Source organism: Saccopteryx bilineata, chromosome 3 (assembly GCF_036850765.1).
Source record: "Saccopteryx bilineata isolate mSacBil1 chromosome 3, mSacBil1_pri_phased_curated, whole genome shotgun sequence".
Classification (NCBI taxonomy): Eukaryota; Metazoa; Chordata; class Mammalia; order Chiroptera; family Emballonuridae; genus Saccopteryx; species Saccopteryx bilineata.
This window is the reverse complement of record NC_089492.1, coordinates 306539024-306558905: the sequence shown is the minus strand read 5'-3', so window position 1 is coordinate 306558905 and position 19882 is coordinate 306539024. Positions and strand designations below refer to the sequence as shown.

The following is a 19882-nucleotide window of genomic DNA, read 5'->3' as shown; positions in this document are numbered from 1 at the left end:
TTTTTTGTTTGTTTGTTTATTTACTTATTCATTTTAGAGAGGAGAGAGAGAGAGAGAAAGCGGGGAGGAGCAGGAAGCATCAACTCCCATATGTGCTTTGACCAGGCAAGCCCAGGGTTTTGTTTTTGTTTTTTTATTCATTTTAGAAAGGAGAGAGAGAGGGAGAGAGAGAGAAGGGGGGAGGAGCTGGAAGCATCAACTCCCATATGTGCCTTGACCAGGCAAGCCCAGGGTTTCGAACCGGCGACCTCAGCATTTCTAGGTCGACGTTTTATCCACTGCGCCACCACAGGTCAGGCGGAATAAATGTTCTTTATATTGGAATAATATGTTCTAATATTTTTTAATTTTTCATGCTGTGCACGTTGTAAGGGACACTTCATTTTAATCTGCTCTATTCTGCACTCTGTCGCCATCTTAATCTCACCATTCCCATCATAATAGTGAATCTACACCGAGTCCTGGCTTCCTAACTATAGCCTGATTTCCTCCACCTCTCTCCATCTCCACTGTGCCTTCCCAACCGTTTTTACAACCTGCAGCTGATTCTTGGCTGTGTCTTTGCCCTTTAAGAGGTTTTACCAAACTGCATTGTAGGCCCTGATAACATGAGGACTGAGCGTGTGTCCCCAACCAAGTACCATGTTGGTACACACTGAGGGATGTGGAAAGAGTGATTCCATTACCAATTTGAATGAGGTGACCTGTCCACCTGTGTGTGCTGATACTGTAAATTGCTTGTATTTTACAGTCTGCATGTTTGGCAAGGCCTGAGAAAGCTGTATTTTGTAATTGTGAGTTATATAACCTGTTTTTACACTCAACATTTACCTTTTTTTTTTTTTTAAGATTTTTATTGGCCCTGGCTGGTTGGCTCAGTGGATAATCAGCCCAGCATATGGATGTCCGGTTCAATTCCCCATCAGGGAACACAAAAGAAGTGACCATCTGCTTCTCTTTTCCTCCTTCTCCCCCTCCTTCTCTTCCTCTTCCCCTCCTGCAGCCAGTGGTTGGGTTGGTCCCAGCATAGGCCACAGATGGGGGTTATTGGGTGGATCCTGGTCAGAGAGCATGTGGAAGTACCTCCCTTCCTCTTTTTTTTTTCTTTTTCATTTTTGTATTTTTCTGAAGCTGGAAACGGGGACAGACAGACTCCCGCATGCGCCCGACTGGGATCCACCCGGCACGCCCACCAGGGGCGACGCTCTGCCCACCAGGGGGCGATGCTCTGTCGCAACCAGAGCCACTCTAGCGCCTGGGGCAGAGGCCATCTTTGCTCCAATGGAGCCTTGGCTGCGGGGGGGGGGGGGGGGGGGGGGGGGGGGGAGGGAGACAGAGAGGAAGGAGGGGGGTGGGGTGGAGAAGCGAATGGGCGCTTCTCCTATGTGCCCTGGCCGGGAATCGAACCCGGGTCCCCCGCACACCAGGCCGACGCTTTACCGCTGAGCCAACTGGCCAGGGCCCCTCCCTTCCTCTTACTAAAAAATATATATATATATATATATTTAGAGAAGTATCAAATAACAGTTGCTTCACTTTAGCTGTTCATTGTTTGTTGTACCTGCCTTAGCCAGGCAAGCCCAAGGTTTCAAACTGGCAGCCTCAGCGATCCAGGTGGACACTGTGTCCACTGCGCCACCACAGGTCAGGCAACAGTCAGCATTTACCGTTTAACTGGGTTATATTATTTTGTTTTCTAATGTACAAGGAACATGGAACATGGGGTTTTGTATACACTCCCATCATGGGGTCATCACTAAAATGAGACATCAGGTATTTTAAAAATTTCCTCTCTTTCAAATCAAGATAGTGGATGAGTTTATTATATTTTCCTTCCTAAAAATCAGGAGACATGATTAATTGCCTGAGCACTTAAAAAAATGAAAGCATGGAGAATCAAGTCGATGTTTTTCTCTCTTTAAACCCCTTCCCCCAAATCAATTAAAATATATATGTAAATATAAAGCTTCTGGCCAGAACTACCCGTGGGTGTCCGTCTACCAGACATTAATTAGATCTGTCCCTTTCAGGGAGGGCCGCCTCCGCTGCTGAACTCACACCTGAACTCCCAGCTGTCCGTTTGGAAACAGATATGTTGGAGAATACATTCCGGGGCTGCAGTACTTCTCTGCCCATACCGTTAAAAGTAACTTAAGCCTGCACCGTGTTCGCATCTCTAAGCTCTGATAATTTACCCACTTTCCCCAAGAGCGGAAGTGCGAGAAAAGGAGATATTTTCAAGTACCTCCTCACCTTCCTTCCACCAGCCCTGGTTCCAGCCCCCACCCCACGGCACTGCCTTCTGTACGGCGGCTGGGTGCCCCAACATGGCGGCTCCCACGGCGCCGTAGCGCTGTGAGCGCGGACATATTGCTCAGAATCCCGGAAATTGTTGCCCGCGTATTTTCAAAAGCCACACATTCCCTCCGCCACGTAGACTCAGCGGTACTGCAGCAGACGCTAACTTGGTTCTCGGAAAGGCTGCGTTTTGGGTGTGGGGAGAAAGTCAGGTCAGTGTGCGGCGTCCTCCCCGGGAGTTTCCGTCACAGGAGAATGTCTGTGTCTCACAGGGTGACATGGGGACGAGGGGGTGTGTGGAGCACGGAGTCACCCCGGGGTCGGAGGAGGCGCCCAGGTGGAGTCGTGCAGGGGAACCGGGTGGCACCGGGAGGTGAGCGATGTGAGGGGACCGGACGCGCCTGTCTGGTCAAGGGGCCCGGGGTCGGTGGCGGACGAGAGGCGGCGGAGATGACGTCCCCGTCTCCCTGTCAGGGGCCGGGGTTCTGCAGGTCTCCCCGCTCCGAGGAGGAGCCGGTGGCATTTGGTTCCATCGCGGTGTCAGGGTCGGGTTGGGGATGGAGTGCGGACTCGGTGACGCTGGGTCAGCGCGTGTCCGGCCCGGGTTCCGATGAGTAAGAAAGTGTGGTCAGTGCCTGGTCCGGGGAGGACGGTGAGGGGGGAGCTCTGGACGCCCCAGGACCCCGGGGTTCGGTTCAGGTCATGAACTCGGCTGCTTTGGGGAGAGAAGTCGGTGGGGACTCGGACACTCGTGTCACTTCATCTGCTTTTTAACCAGCAGCTGAGACTACAGACCCAGGGGCTAAACAGGTGAGGGCCGTTTGTCCTGTGCGCTCTGTAGCACCATCGCGCTGCAAGGAAGAATTGGGTCGTTGTGACACAGATGTTTTGGTCTGCAAAGTAAACAATGTCAACGTATCCACTCACCTTTAGATATATAACAGCAGACACTGTTGCTTATTTGCCTGACATATTGATACATTCATACCCTTTTCCCTGCTAACGGAGTCTCCATTTTATTAACCATCCATCCCTCTGTCAAGGTGACCCAATGGCCAGTGTAACAGGAAGTCTTGGTACCTCTTATCCGTGGTGGTTCCAGTTCCTATTGCTATGGATTGAATTACTGTGAAATGTGCTTAGTTAGGTTTATAGCGCAGTTCTAGCCAGCTATAATATATTTGTGAACATCTGTTAATCATTTCTGGAGAGCATTTTCTCTTTTATCTTTTTTTTAATATATATATTTTAAATTTATTTATTTATTTATTCGTTTGGGGGGGGGAGAGAAGGGGGAGAAGCAGGAAGCATCAACTCTCATATGTGCCTTGACCAGGCAAGCCAGGGTTTTGAACCGGCAACCTCAGTGTTTCCAGGTTGACGCTTTATCCACTGCGCCACCACAGGTCAGGACAGGTCAGGCACATTTTCCCTTTTAAATATGTAATTCTTTGATCCTGAAGGAGAGCCTTTTGCCACCCTACTAATACTATGTCTCATGGGGATATTGGTTATTGTAGGCTGGTTAATGTGAAGAAACTGCCACTCTGGGGGAAGCTCAGAAAACCTGGTAGAAGTTAACCCTTGAGAAGGGCATTTACACTTGTAAGGGCAGTCCAGTCTGTATGGGTGTCTCCCTCACTGTACCAAGCCCACCTTATGTCTGCAGAACAACATTCCCCTGTTTACTGTGCTTTTCCTGGAAACCTCCCCTCTCTGACTCTGTGCCCCAACATCTTTAGACTTTAGGTGAAGGTGTTATTTCATTTGATGGCTTCTGGCATTTTGTCCAGTTACTCCAGTTTCATGGGTCTCTTCCATGAATACAGGAGGTATATATGTTATTAACTTTTTTTCCCCTGTTAATCTGTTGTATCAATTTAATTATTACAGCAGCCAAAGAATCTAGGAAAGAAGAAGGAAAAATTATTCTGCCCATACAATGTCATTTCCCTCACCTTTCACAATCTCTCCCCCTAAACTCCATAGATTAGAGCAGTGGTTCTCAAACTTTTTGAAGTTGGGGTGCATTTAAAATCCTACAAATAATTGTAGGCGCACTATATACAAATTTCTGAGAAATATGTTATAATAATTAAGTCAAATATTAAAGAAAAAATATATAAAGTCCAAGTGTGCTTTTATGGTAATTAAATGAAATAAATATGACAAAATTAAATTTATTCTGACATTACAAAACATTTTTATGTTACATTTTTTGAGTTATGCTTTTTAGAATTCATAAAAAAGAAGGGTTAAAAAATTTAAAAATGACAAAAAAGTTATCTTTATATATAGAGAGATACATTCTTAGTAAGATTTAGTAAATTCGGCAGGTCCCGGTACAGATGTGTTAAGTTTTTTCATTCTTGTGTTTATGAGAAACATGAGCCTGATGTGTCCTAGCGATTTCTTCAATGTTTGGGCATATATTTGAAAGGCAAACTCTCATTTTCTCATTAATACATTGAAGAATTCCTCTCTTTTTACTCTTAATTGTGTTGAGCGCAGAACACCCCCACCATGCCTATAATTGTAACTTTACACCAAACAAAGGATAGAAGAAACTTACCTCCAGTCTCTGCAGGAAACATAGGGTGTAAACAGTCCAGCACCACAACTTAACAGTCATTTGCAACCTAATCAGGCAAGTGAGGTGGGGGGTTGGGCAGACTGTCAGCTTTCAGCCAATTCCCCACACCTCTGTCCCCCAAAAATCTAAACTCCAAAAACCCTGTTGGTTTTTTGATCCCCAACAGGCACATATTTCTCTGGAATGCCATAGGATGCACCTGGAAATCTTCTAGGGAGCAACCAGTGCTCCCTGGCGCACACTTTGAGAACCACTGGATTAGAGGGATACCTGAACCACATTAAGAACCTAAGGCATGGCCCTGGCTGGTTGGCTCAGCGGTAGAGCATCCGCCCAGCTTGTGGAAGTCCCAGGTTCGATTCCTGGCCAGGGCACACAGGAGAAGCGCTCATCTGCTTCTCTACCCTTCCCCCTCTCTTCTCTCTTTCTCTCTCTCTCTCTCTCTCCCTCCCCCTCCCACTGCCAAGGCTCCATTGGAGCAAAGTTGGCCTGGGTGCTGAGGATGGCTCCATGGCCTCTGCCTCAGGCACTAGAATGGCTGTGGCCGCAAGGGAGCAACAGCCCAGATGGGCAGAGCATCAACCCCTGGTGGGCATGCCAGGTGGATCCCGGTCGGGCGCATGTGGGAGTCTGTCTTTCTGCGTCCCCACTTCTCACTTAAGAAAAATACCCAGGCCCTGGCCAGTTGGCTCAGTGGTAGAGCGTCGGCCTGGCGTGCGGGGGACCTGGGTTCTATTCCCCGCTAGGGCACATAGGAGAAGCACCCATTTGCTTCTCCACCCCCCCCACTTCCTCTCTGTCTCTCTCTTCCTCTCCCTCAGCTGAGGCTCCATTGGAGCAAAAATGGCTCGGGCGCTGGGGATGGCTCCTTGGCCTCTGCCCCAGGCGCTAGAGTGGCTCTGGTCGCGGCAGAGCGACGCCCCGGAGGGGCAGAGCATCGCCCCCTGGTGGGCAGAGCTTCTCCCCTGGTGGGCGTGCCAAGTGGATCCCGGTCGGGCGCATGCGGGAGTCTGTCTGACTGTCTCTCCCCGTTTCCAGCTTCAGAAAAAAATACCAAAAAAAAATAACCCCAAAAAACCCATCGACCTAAGGCTTTATTACCCTTCCAGGAGACCAAAAAGGGCGCACCAGCCATGCTAAGTGCACTGTGACCATAAGCCCTGCAGCATCAGGTCCCTGAGGAAATGTACCACTCCTTGAATTTTCTCAACCCACAGCTCTGTGTCCCAAGTGTAGACTAAAAAGGGGCCACATAATAAATCAGTGGTTTTCAACCTTTTTACATGAGCCCAGTAAAATAGGAAAATTATATCCGAGATCACTAAGGCGGAAATCACCCTGAGTGTAGGCAAATTTGACTAAAATCATTCGGTCAGTAATCTTTATACAGCGTCAGAGTGGCTAACTTTTGTAGACTGGCACCAACTTTGTCAGATCGGCTTGAGGTCCTGTGGTTGAAAACCACTCTATTAAACCTGGGAAACTCAGGGGAGACCTGCATGGCTGGCCCTACAAACACAGAGGGCAAAAGTAACAATGTTGGATTGCCCTTAATTAACTGACCTTCTGGCCAGTCATGGCAGGTAGCTTTGTTCCAGGGCCAGTATCTTCCTTGACCAAGGTCAATCTTTACCTTAACTTAGGCTGCCCATTGTTTTTTTGACTTAGGATAAAATACCTTTGGAATGTCAGGTTAATTTTATTTTTCCCACACTGTCAAGGCACAATATTCCACGCGAGTGAGAGACCACAGAGCCTCTATATTGTTATGTTAATTAACTTACCTATGCTATACCGACCTGTGTAAAGGAAGTACCTGTCTATTTCTTTCCCTTTTAATCCAGTCCCAGATATTTACCCCCCTTTGTTTTACCCCACTTCCCGAACCAATCAGCAATGGACTTCATATAACACCCTTATGTCTTCTCCTTTGAGTCTAATGTATAAAATAAGGTGCAAAACTACCATTTTCCCTATCGTTTTTCTCAATCTGTAGTTATTTTGCTTCCTGGCAAGTGCCATCAGTTTGGCTTAAATACACTCACAAAATTTTTCTGCAGGTTCGGGCATTTCTTACAACTGACAGCAGGAGCAGTAGCATCATATGAAGCAGGAAGACTCGGCACTGTTGGGGTCAGCATTTCTGGGGACACACCTGACTGAACACAGGTTTCTGAGCCGAAATTTAGAGCAGACCCACATCACACCAAGACAGAGCCTCCTCATTGCCGGCTGTTTTCAGAGAACAGAAGAAAATGCTCCAGACTCAGGTGACTTTGGGTCTGTTTTATCTGTTCCTTTCCTCATTAATGGATTTGTAGAGGATTGTAAAAAACCATACATCTGAAAAGTGTGTGTGTTTATGTATGTATCTTCTTTGTTTCTCAAATCTATGAATGTGGTGTTTCTAGGTAACAAGAACATTTAACTTTTACATTATAGAAACATCTAGTTGAATGAATGCACCAATAACAATGCACAATTACAAATTCTTTTTTTTTTTTTTTTACAGAGACAGAGAGAGAGTCAGAGTGAGGGATAGACAGGGACAGACAGACAGGAACGGAGAGATGAGAAGCATCAATCATTAGTTTTTCGTTGCGTATTGCAACACCTTAGTTGTTCATTGATTGCTTTCTCATATGTGCCTTGACCATGGGCCTTCAGCGGACCGAGTAACCCCTTGCTTGAGTCAGCGACCTTGGGTCCAAGCTGGTGAATTTTTGCTCAAACCAGATGAGCCCACGCTCAAGCTGGCGATCTTGGGGTCTCGAACCTGGGTCTTCTGCATCCCAGTCTGACGCTCTATCCACTGCGCCACCTCCTGGTCAGGCTACAAAATATTTTTTAAAAAGTAAATTTATTGGGGTGACATTGGTATAAAATATTATTTTACTAGGCATATGATTATCAACAGTGTATTAAAATAAACTACTTCCTATATACGTGGAGCCTATAAAGTGAAAATGAGCAGAAAAACTAACATTTCTTCTGTATAATTTATTTTGAGAGAGAGAGGAAGGGAGAGAATTGAGAAGCATCAACTCGTAGTTGCGGTGCCTTAGTTGTTCATTGATTGCTTCTCATATGGGCCTTGACCAGGTGGCTCCAGCTGAGCCAGTGACCCCTTGCTTAAGCTGGCGACCTTGAGGTTTCAAACCTGGGTCATCGGGGTCCCAGCTTGATGCTCTATCCAGTGCTCCACCACTTGGTCAGTGTCTTCTGTATCACCTAAGAGGACATCACACTATTGAACAGCGTGTTGTACCAGAATTCCTGATATCACAGTGTGGCTGTGAACTTCACCTGGGAGGAGTGACAGCTCTTGGATCTTGTCAGAAGAACCTATACCTTAACCTGCTCTTGAGATCTTCATTGTTTTCTTTTTTTGTAATTCGTTTGTTTCTATTCTTCTCTTGCTGTCTTATTTTAAGATTTGACATTTTTTTTAATTTTTTTAAAATTTTATTTATTCATTTGTAGAGAGGAGAGAGAGAAGGGGAGAGAGAGAGAGAGAGAGGGAGAGAGAGGAGAGAGAGAGAAGGGGGGAGGAGCTGGAAGCATCAACTCCCATATGTACTTTGACCAGGCAAGCCCAGGTTTTCAAACCTGCGACCTAAGCATTTCCAGATCGGCGCTTTATTCACTGCGCCACCACAGGACAGGTCAGGCCAAGATTTGACAATTTTTTTAGTGGTCTGCTTTGATTCCTTTTTCTTTTGTGTATCTATTATATAGGTTTTTCTTTGTTATTTCCAGGAGGATTATATCACACACCTCATACTCTTAAAAGTCTTATTTTAGGCTCAAAAAAGCTGCAATTGCATATATATGTTTCACCCTTGTATCTCCCCCATACCACAGCATTTTGTTTTTGATGTCACAGTTCACTTCTTTTCATTGGGTGAATCTATTAACAAATTATTGTGGCTGCTATCATATTTAATGCTTTTAATTTTTAGCCTTTATAATCGAATTATTTAATGTATACTACACCAATACAGTATTATGTATTATGAATTGGATTCCATTCTCAGCTTTGCTAGTGAGTTTTACACTTTCCTATGTTTCTGTATTTTTAATTTTTTTTTAATTTTTTAATTTTTTATTTATTTATTTATTTACAGAGATGGAGACAGAGAGTGAGTCAGAGAGAGGGATAGACAGGGACAGACAGACAGGAACGGAGAGATGAGAAGCATCAATCAGTAGTTTTTCATTGTGCGTTGCAACACCTTAGTTGTTCATTGATTGCTTTCTCATATGTGCCTTGACCGCGGGCCTTCAACAGACTGAGTAACCCCTTGCTGGAGCCAGCGACCTTGGGTTCAAGCTGGTGGGCTTTTGCTCAAACCAGATGAGGCCGCACTCAAGCTGGCGACCTCAGGGTCTCGAACCTGGGTCCTCGGCATCCCAGTCCGATGCTCTATCCACTGCGCCACCACCTGGTCAGGTTGTTTTTGTATTTTTATTCAGTAACCATTTCTTTTAGTTTCAACAACATTCTTTGACAGTTCTAAGAAGTCAGGTTGAGTAGCATCAAACTTCCTCAGCTTTTGTTTGTTTAGAAAAGTCTTTACTCTTGTGTCTGAAGGACAGGTTTTCTGGTTATAATATTGTTGGGTGGTAGTTGTTTACTTTTAGTATTTTGAGTGTATCATTTGATTTTTTTTTTAGCTTGAATAGTTTCTGCTGAGAATATTTATTCTTGTTTTTTTAAGTAAGAGGAGAGGGGATAGAGAGACAGACCCTCGCATGCGCCCCGACCAGGATCAACCCGGCAACCCCCGTCTGGGACCAATGCTTGAATCAGCTGAGCTATTGAGAATACTTATTTTATTGTTATGGGATTGTTTCCTTTGTGTGACAGGAGTTTTTTTTCTTTTTGTGCTGTCTTACTATGTGCTTGCTCGTATTATTTTTTTTTATTTATTTTTATAGATTTTATTTATTTATTTAATTTTTTTTTAGAGAGAGAAAGAAAGGGGCTAAGGGGGAACAGGAAGCCTCAACTCATAGTAGTTGCTTCTCACATGTCTTGACTTGGAAGTCCAGGGTTTCAAACCAGTGGCCTCATCATTCCAGGTCAATGCTCTATCCACTGTGCTGCTACAGGTCAGGTGTTTTTTCTTTTTTTATTTTTTTTTATTTTTTTTTATTTTTTTACAGAGACACAGAAAGAGTCAGAGAGAGGGATAGACAGGGACAGACAGACAGGAACAGAGAGATGAGAAGCATCAATCATTAGTTTTTCGTTGTACATTGCGACACCTTAGTTCATTGATTGCTTTCTCATGTGTGCCTTGACCACGGGCCATCAGCAGACCGAGTAACCCTTTGCTCAAGTCAGATGAGCCCGTGCTCAAGCTGGCGACCTCTGGGTCTCGAACCTGGGTCTTCAGCATCCCAGTCTGATGCTCTATCCACTGTGCCACTGCCTGGTCAGGCTGCTTTTATTTAATTTTATTTATTTATTTATTTATTTATTTATTTATTTATTTATTATTTTTCTGAAGCTAGAAACGGGGAGGCAGTCAGACAGACTCCTGCATGCGCCCGACCAAGATCCACCCGGCACGCCCACAAGGGGGCGATGCTCTGCCCCTCCGGGGCGTTGCTCTGTCGTGACCAGAGCTACTCTAGCACCTGAGGCAGAGGCCACAGAGCCATCCCCAGCACCCGGGCCATCTATGCTGCAGTGGAGCCTTGGCTGCGGGAGGGGAAGAGAGAGACAGAGAGGAAGAAGAGGGGGAGGAGTGGAGAAGCAAATGGGCGCTTCTCCTGTGTGCCCTGGCCGGGAATCGAACCCGGGACTTCCACACGCCAGGCCGATGCTCTACCACTGAGCCCCAACCGGCCAGGGCCCAGGCTGCTTTTATTTTTGACACTTGCATTATAATGTCTCTTGGTGAACTCTTTGCGTTGAATCTTTACAAGGACTGCTGAGAATCATGAAATTGAAAAATTGCTAATTAGACTTCAGAAGTCAGTCTTCAGCTTCTTTCTTTAAATAAGTTTTCTATTTTTTACCTCTCTTGCTATTTTTCTCCTTGCTTCTTTCCTCTCTCTCTCTCTCTCTCTCCCTCTCTCTCTCTCTCTCTTTCTCATCTTTTTCTGGGAGGTCCATAATACAAATATCGGTTAGCTTGATGATGTTCAGTAATTCAGCTAGGCTGTCTTCACTTCTTTTTTATTTGTATTCTCTCCTACATGGATGATTTCAAATATCTGTATTTGAAATCACCTATTGTTTCTGCAGCTTGGTCATGTGTTTTTTTGAAAATTTTTATTACATTTTTTACTTTATGCATGTATTCTTCAACTCAACGAGTTTCTGTTTGATTCTGTTTTCTGATTTCTGCCTCTCTGAACTTCTCTTTTTCTCCCGGTATTGGTTTCTGTATCATGCTGCGTTCCATTTGTGTTCTCTTGTAGCTCACCGAGGTTGTTAAAATGAAATATTTTGAATTTTGATTCCAGCTATTTGTCTATCTCCAATTTTTTTTCGTATTCATAATTTTGGAAAATTATGATGTTCTTTTGGTAGGCTTATTTCTCATATTTCTTTTACTCTAATAATGATGCCTATACATTTGCTGAACCAGTTCCTTGAACTGTATGAACTAATTCTGGTTAAGGAAAAAGCTCCGTCTGCGCACAGATGCAGGGGTTCTCACTGCATAGGGTGTTGCCGCACAGATGCAGGGTTCTGACTGCGTAGGGTGTTGTGTTTGGGGGTCCAGAGAAGTCCCAGCAGCCCCTTCACTTTGCTGCTCCGTGAGCTGCGGTCGGAGTAGCAGAGAATGTAGGGTCCTCAGTGGCTTTGGTAGCATTGCTTTTGGAATTTTAGGTGCAAGCTCTTCTGGGAAAATACTGAATTCTTTTTCTACCTTTGGAAAGGCTGTGGCCAAGAGGATTCGTCTTGGAATCATGCCTCTGAACTCTACAGTGTCCTGTGATGTGTCCTCTAGAGAGTTTTCAGATGTTGCAGGGGCTCAGGGGGATCCAGCAACAGTGTTTCCTGGGGTTTCTTTTGTGTGTGTGACAGAGACAGAGAGAGGGATAGATAGGTGTCACGAGCCAGCTGTGACAATTCTATTCCGGAGACTCCACTGGGGAAAGGTATGAAATTGAATAGACAGAGACTTAAAGATATATACATACAGATGGGTTCGGGAATAGTTACTTCTGTTCCTGATCGGTGCAGTGGTGGCCCCCAGAAGCGCATCCGTCTTTATTTATGGAAAAAATGTGGTCCATTAGCAATTCAATTAAGTTTCCAAGACAACTCAAAGACAACCCCCACCATACCATTCAAATCTAACTTTACACCAATAAGAAACTAGCTTCCAGCCTCTTCCAGGGAACGTGGGTGGGACAAGTGAGAATCAGGTATAGCTCTTTGTTAACTAGGCAGGTGAGGTGGGGAGTTGGACCCAGCACCTCTGTCCTCAAGATATATTCAAATTGTAAAATACCCTGTGTATATTTCAGTCCCCAACAAATAGGGACAGAGAGAGAGGAAGGGAGAGAGATGAGAAGCATCAGTTCTTCATTGCGGCACCTTAGTTGTTCATCATGTGCCTTGACCCAGGGCTATTGTTGCAAACCAGGTTCAGTCCTGAATGAGAATGGTGAAGGATTAAGAAATAAACACAGAGAGAAAAAGGATGGGATTAGGAGGTTCTTGCATGCAGGCTGGTGACCTACCAAAGGCCCAGACACTCACGAACAACTTTATTTTAAAGTGCAGAGAATAAAGCAGCTGGCTGCTTGGGTATTACCAGAAACTTTAGCAAGGAGGCTGGAACTTTAGCGAGGAAGTCTCCCACATAAAGTTATACATAACATCTTAACTAGCAGTTCCTCTAACAAAGGGTAACAGGAAGGGAATATAGATTGCCTTTAGAAACCCAGTCAAGCAAGGAATGTGGATGAGCACTGCTGATGGGCACTTAGGCTGCTTCCAAATCTTGGTCATTGTAAGTAACTCTGCAGTGATCATAGGGGTGCATACAGTCTTTCAAATTAGGGTTTCGGGTTTCTTTGGATGTATTCCCAGAAGTGGAATTGCTGGGTCATAAGACTTTGTTAGTTTACAGCCTGTCCCTCACAGGCTACATCAGAGTAAGTGGCCCCTTGCTCAAGCCAGCTACCTTTAGGCTCAAGCCAGTGACCGTAGGGTCATGTCTATGATCCCATGCTCAAGCCAGTGGACCCTGCAGTCAAGCTGGTGAGCTTGTGCTCAAGCGGGATGAGCCCATGCTCAAGCTGGTGACCTTGGGGTTTCAAACCTGGTTCCTCTATGTCCCAGGACAGCGCTCTATCCACTGTGCCACTGCCTGGTTGTTTGTTTTTTGTTTTTTGTATTTTTCTGAAGTGAGAAGCAGTGGGGAAGCAGACAGATCGACTTCCGCATGCACGCAACCGGGATCCACCCAGCATGCCCACCAGGGGGCCCCTTTAGGGCTTCGCTCTGTTGCAACCAGAGCCATTCTAGCGCCTGAGGCAGAGGCCACAGAGCCATCCTCAGCGCCCAGGGCCAACTTTGCTCCAGTGGAGCCTTGGCTGCGGGAGGGGAAGAGAGAGGCATTGAGAAAGGAAAGGGGGAGGGGTGGAGAAGCAGATGGGCGCTTCTCCTGTGTGCCCTGGCTGGGAATCGAACCCAGGACTTCCACATGCTGGGCCACCGCTGTACCACTGAGCCAACCAGCCTGGGCCACCACCCTTGTTTTATGACCCTTGCCATCTCCACACATTTTTGCACACCCAGTCTCTCTGCAGTCATCCTTTCTGTACAGTTCTCCTTTTCTTGCTCCCCTGCATTGTTGTTTTTATTCATTTGAGAGAGGAGAAGGAGAGAGAAGGAGGAAGAATCTGTGTGTGTGTGTGTGTGTGTGTGAGAGAGAGAGAGAGAGAGAGAGAGAGAGAAAGGGGGAGGAGCAGGAAGCATCAACTCCCATATGTGCCTTGACCAGGCAAGCCCAGGGTTTCAAACCAGTAACCTCAGCATTCCAGGTCATCTTTTCATCCATTGTGCCACCACAGGCCAGGGGGCTCCATTGCTACCTTAATTGGAGTCATTCGTCTTCCCATGGCTTTTTTTTGTTCATGGATAGGTGTTTATGTGTTCATGGAGGGGGTATGAATTCTGGTATCTCCTTTCTGCCATTTTTCTGATGTCACTGACGTAGGTCTTTTTTCTGGGGACTGTTAGGTGTGGTGTTCGTCTACCATCATGCTGAGCATCCCTCTCTTCAGTTTTTCTCTTGAAAAGTAGATTATCTACATCCCATGTAATGACTCAATTGGGAGTTAAGAGGAAGAATTCTTCGTGCATCATAGGAGGGACATGACTCTATCCATGGCAGGGTGGACTGAGGGAATCTTGCCTTGATCAGTGGCAGTTGGTGAAAATTTAACATTAGCTCTTTGTTAAGATCATAACTGGGAACCGAGGCTATAACAACAGTGCTTTGTTACCATCGCTGATGCCCACGCCCCAATCCACTTGTTTTTCCCCATTGTTGACACTTTGCCAACTAGTCAGTCCTAGAAATTACCATTTGTACTTAGCATTCTAGCTCTTGGATGATCTCCACCTCTGTAGGTCTGCCCCTCAACCGTTTCTTTCGCAAGGCTCTCTACTGCCCTCCACCCGCAGTCCATGCTCACTGCATGTGAAGATGTGCATAGATACACTTGTCTTGACCTTGAACAGTGTCTGTTCTGCTGTGGTTGATTTTCCTGGCTTTGGGCACAGTCACGTTCTTCTACACAGCCTCATGTCAGCAGCAGATGGTTCTGCAGGAGCCACTGGCAGAGCAACCACTGTAAACCCTGCCTCTGTTCTCTGTTTCGTTTATGTGTGTGTCCTGCCATTGGTGAAAGTTCAAACTTCAGGGTTGAATATTGTACGAAAGTCATTTCCTCAGAGTCTAAGTCACTTGAATTCAATGTCTTGAATTCATTCTATCTTTTTTTTGTTTTTTGTTTTTTGTATTTTTCTGAAGTGAGAAGCGGAGAGGCAGAGAGACAGACTCCTGCATGTGCCTGACCAGGATCCACCCGGCATGCCCACCAGAGGGCAATGCTCTGCCCATCTGGGGCGTTGCTCTGTTGCAGCTGGAGCCATTCTAGCACCTAAGGCGGAGGCCATGGAGCCATCCTCAGCACCCGGGCCAGCTTTGCTCCAATGGAGCCTTGCCTGTGGGAGGGGAAGAGAGAGGTAGAGAAAAAGGAGAGGGGGAGGGGTGGAGAAGCAGATGGGTGCTTCTCCTGTGTGCCCTGGCCGGGAATCAAACGTGGGACTTCCACATTCCGGGTCGACGCTCTACCGATGAGCCAACCAGCTAGGGCAGAAATTATTCTATCTTATTTGCATAGATGTGACAGATGGACGTTTGTGATGAGGTGAACCCTTCCCCATGAGATCAGAATCTCTTTCATGAGCATTTCTTTGTGCCCAAGGTGCTGCTGTGGAGCAGAGGCTGTGGAGGCACCCACTGAGCAGAACGTTTCTGTGAGAGTTGGAGGCAGAGAATCCCACGGTAGCTCTGTCTTCCCAGAAATGCCCCCCCCCCCATGGGAGTTGTGGACCAGTCTTGAAAACTCTCTCCTGAGAGAGAGTTTTCACTTTATTGAGCAGCAGGAAACACGGTTTAGGCAGGAACTCTTGAGGTGTGGGGCATGTGCAAAACAATTTTATTTCGGTGCAAATGATCACCAGCACCAGGAATAGCACAGGAGGGAGAAACCTTTTATATGCGGAGTGGACAGGGCCTCTCTTGGAAAGAGTTTCAATTGCTTTATAGCAAGGAAAGCTTTTACTGCTGGAGACTTGAGGAACTTCCTGACCATCTCAGAAAATCTCCAGCAAAAAGCCACTCAAATCAGGGAACAGGCCAAATAAAATTTCTGTGTCTGGAGTGACTTTTCAAAGAAGAAAAAAATCATTTCACCTGGAGAAAAAGCAAGAAAGTCATTGTCCGCAAACACCCTCGTGTGGAGGACCAGGGTATCTGCAATGAAAGGCAGTGTTTTGTGTGCGGTGGGTGTAGAAAATATTTTACCAGAACATGTGGCCTCTGTTGTCATGCGACAGTTCACACAGGAAAAAGGACTTATGAGTGCAGTGAGTGTGGAAAGTTTTACCGCAAGTAGTAACCTCAGAAAACACTGGAGAGGTCATCCTGGAGGAAGGCCTATGAATGCAGTGTATGTGGGAAATCTTGTACATGCAGCCCTCGCCTCCATTATCATCAGAGAGTTCGCACAGGAGAAAGTGCAAAATCTTTTGGAAAAAACTCTATTGCTTTTGACGAGAGAGTTCATAAGGGAGAAAAGCTTTCTGACTGCAGTGACTGTGGGAAATGTACCGGTAACACTGGCTTTTGTTATCATCAGAGACACACAGGAGAAAGGCCTTCTGCCTGTAGTTATGTGAGAGATCTTTGTCCAAATAGAAACGGTCATTATCATGAAAGATTTCACACTGTAGAAATGCCTTTTGAGACCTGTGAATAGAAAATCTTTTACCAGTACAATGGCCTTTCTTGTCATCAGAGAGGTCATACAGTATTAAGGTTTTTGGGTGCAAAAAAATGTTGGAAATGTTTTTTTCATAGCCATAATTTTTGCTATTGGAGAGATCACACAAGAGAAAGACCTTTTGAGGGCACTGAATGTGGGAAGTCTTTTCCAGGTGCTATAGCCTCTTATCAGATAGTTCACGCCGGTCAAAGGTCTCAAGCATAAGAAGGATGTGGGAAATTATTTAACCATCAAATTATGCCTCTTGACATTGGATAGTTCACACTCTGGAAATGCTTAGAATTTAGGGAATGTGGTGTTGTCTTTTTCAGTGTAAGGGCACTGAGGAAATTCTAAGTAGCCATTTGTCTAAGTTAAACTTTATAGGAATGTTCACAGTGTGGACATTTGTCATAAATTAATGTTTAAATTTTAAAGAATCTAACAAATTGTGGTATAAACTGATTGTAAGCAGTGTTTGAAGGTTCCATTTCTGCAAGCCTAGCAAACTGTTGGGTTGTTTAAATTTTATTAGTTTTAGCATTTTAAATAAGTTTGTTGTGCTCTCTCTGCTGAAAAGAGTTGCATTTTTGAACTGGAAATTGAACCCAGGACATCCACACAAAAATTTCAGTTGCATTTTTGTAAGGATTCATAGCAAGTGTTTTTGCAGATGTGTTTTTAGTACTGAGAAGTTTTTAGTAAAATTAGTGCTCATATGATTTGCTTATTTCTTATATGAATATGGACTGCTCTCCTTTAACAGATTGGACAGTGAAGCAACAGAGTTATGTTGCAGTGTCCCTCATTTGTACCTCTTACATAACAAATGTAACTCTTTTTTTTTCTTCTTCATTTTAGAGAGGAGAGAGAGAGAGGAGAGAGAGACAGAGAAGGTGGGGAGGAGCTGGAAGCATCAACTCCCATATGTGCCTTGACCGGGCAAGCCCAGGGTTTCGAACCAGTGACCTCAGCATTTCCAGGTCGACGCTTTATCCACTGCGCCACCACAGGTCAGGCTAAATGTAACTTTTTTATTTCTTTTTTTTTTTTCCAAATGAGAGGAGGAAGATAGACTCCCGAATGCACCCCTATCAAGATCCATCTGGCAACCCTCGTCTGGGGCCAATGTTCTGCCTATCTGTGGCCATGCTCACACGGGGCTAATTACAGCGCCTAAGGTGGAGGCTCTATAGAGCGATCCTCAGCACTCGGGGCTGATTCACTCGAACCAATTGAGCCATGGCTGCGGGAGGAGAAAAGAGAGAGAGAGAGAGAGAGAGAGAGAGAGGGAGAAAAGGAGGAGGGGGTGGGTGGATAAGCAGATGATCGCTTCTCCTGTGTGCCCTGACTGGAAATTGAACCCAGGACATCCACACAACAGGCCGACCCTCTATCACTGAGCCAACAGGCAAGGACCTAGACAAAACTCTTGCTTTATGGAATAATTGTTTTCTTTTTTTTTCTTTTTTTTATTCATTTTAGAGAGGAGAGGGAGAGATAGAGAGAGAGAAAGACAGAGAGAGAGAAGGGGGGAGGAGCTGGAAGCATCAACTCCCATATGTGCCTTGACCAGGCAAGCCCAGGGTTTCGAACCGACGACCTCAGCATTTCCAGGTCGACACTTTATCCACTGCGCCACCACAGGCCAGGCAATTGTTTTCAATACTGAAAAAATATTTCCTAATTTCTAAAATTCTGTATTTTTGTATGTACAATGTTATAGGCACATATCAAACCCTTTAAAGAATCTGCATTATTAAAACACTTCATCATTATTGTAGGTTCAAATGTTTAATAATATAATAAAGCCTTGCTTTTTAGTGTTTGCTCATTTTTGTGGCCTGTCGTCTGGGGGTAGGCAGTTTAGAACAGGACGCAAAGGTGGACCAGGTGTATGAGAATGAGTGGGTATTTTTTTTAGCCCCAAAGCTGGGCCAGAAGCCAAAAGCAGAGATCAGGGATCAGGCTCCCCAGACTTGACGCCATTCAGCCTGGGTTTAAATCCCACATCTCCGACAGTATCCCTGAAGATAGGCAAAGGATCCACTCTCTGGGCCTCCCTGTTACCCTGTGTATAGTGGGGAGAGAGCAGCCCTGCTCCGGGAATAGTGCCCATCCCGTGCACATTGCTGTACCACCAGCTGTCCCCTGGGGGGGATGTCCACAGGCCAGACACCCCTGTGCCCCGGGTGGTTGTGAAAAATAAATGGGCCTTCTCAGAACCCCCCAATTTGTCGCAGTCCACGTAGACCCCAGCACGTAAAGGAGGTGTGGACAGGGCACTGAGTTCTCAGTGGGGACTCCTGCCAGGGAATCTAGAGCTCCCAGAAACTCATCTCAATGATACTAGAGCAACTAAGGCACTAACCATAGTCCTTGTGAAGTTTTCTAGAGTTAACGAAATAACGCTGAAGCCTAACCAGTGTTGGTATTCCAGTGTTGGCTATTTGAATATTTTTTCTTTAATTCTCACAGCACCCTGGGGTTGGAAATTATTAGTGTAGTTCTGTGGAAATCGTGGGTCAGAAAGATGAAGTGGTTGCCCATCATCTCAAGACAGACAAGTGTGAGATACTTAAGGCTGAAGTCAAACCAGGGGTCTGGCTGCAGAGCTGGAGACCGTCCCCACCCTGATGTGTGAAGCTCTCACAGCCAGGACCAGGGAGGCTCAGCTCTCGCTGCTCTTTACATTGTTGCAGTTACCATCGTGAATGCCCCCATCTTTCTGATGTCTCAGAGTGCTTACCTCTGCCCCACAGTCCTCCCGGCAGCACCATCACCTGTGTCATGTCTGCTGGTTTCTCCAGGGGAAACCGCGTTCAGCCTTAGCTGCCTTTTGTCTACCTGCCTTATGAGCCTAGCAGAGGGCTCAGCACTGAGGTGAACTGGTGGTTCGGGCCGGGGTCTCTACCTTCACCCATCTTGCATGACAGGCATCGATCGTCTCCACTGTGCAGAATGTGATGCCTCGGTGTGACCCTCTCCGTGCTGGTGGTGCATGGCTCTGGCATTCACCCTGCAGTGTCGGGGACAGCTGGAAGTGAACCCTGGGACCTCATACACAGACGTGATGTGGGACAGGTGCAGAATCCTTCTCTTCAGTTGTGTGCTCACCTCTTGCATACAGGGGGACCAGTGCTCACTCGATCCTGTCCTCTGTCAAGACTGGCTGGATGAGACAATGGGCTTGCCAGGTATTCCTTGCAGCCTTGACCATGTTCTGTACCCACATCCTCTTGTCCACTCTCCCTGTGTCTACACCAGAGAATTTAGGGTAGGAAGAGAGTCCTTGTGAAAACAAACCATCACTGCAGTTCCCAGCACACTGGCCACAACTGAGGTTCTCACTCTCGGGTTCACCCAGGTGGGAGCTGAACCAGGATGGGTCAGTGTCTCCATGGCCCAGTTAGCAGTCGTGGCTGATGAGCTCTTTCAGAGAAGATGGTGAGTCCACAG

General features: G+C 46.0%; 1 long non-coding RNA gene across 1 annotated transcript; it reads left to right on the top strand.

The window, feature by feature from the left end:
• The first annotated feature begins 2424 nt into the window (after window positions 1-2424).
• On the top strand, window positions 2425-17496 carry LOC136332055 (uncharacterized). Its single transcript, XR_010730584.1, has 3 exons — window positions 2425-2510; window positions 6952-7161; window positions 17298-17496. It is a non-coding gene; the product is annotated as an uncharacterized lncRNA (long non-coding RNA).
• The last annotated feature ends 2386 nt before the right edge of the window (window positions 17497-19882 follow it).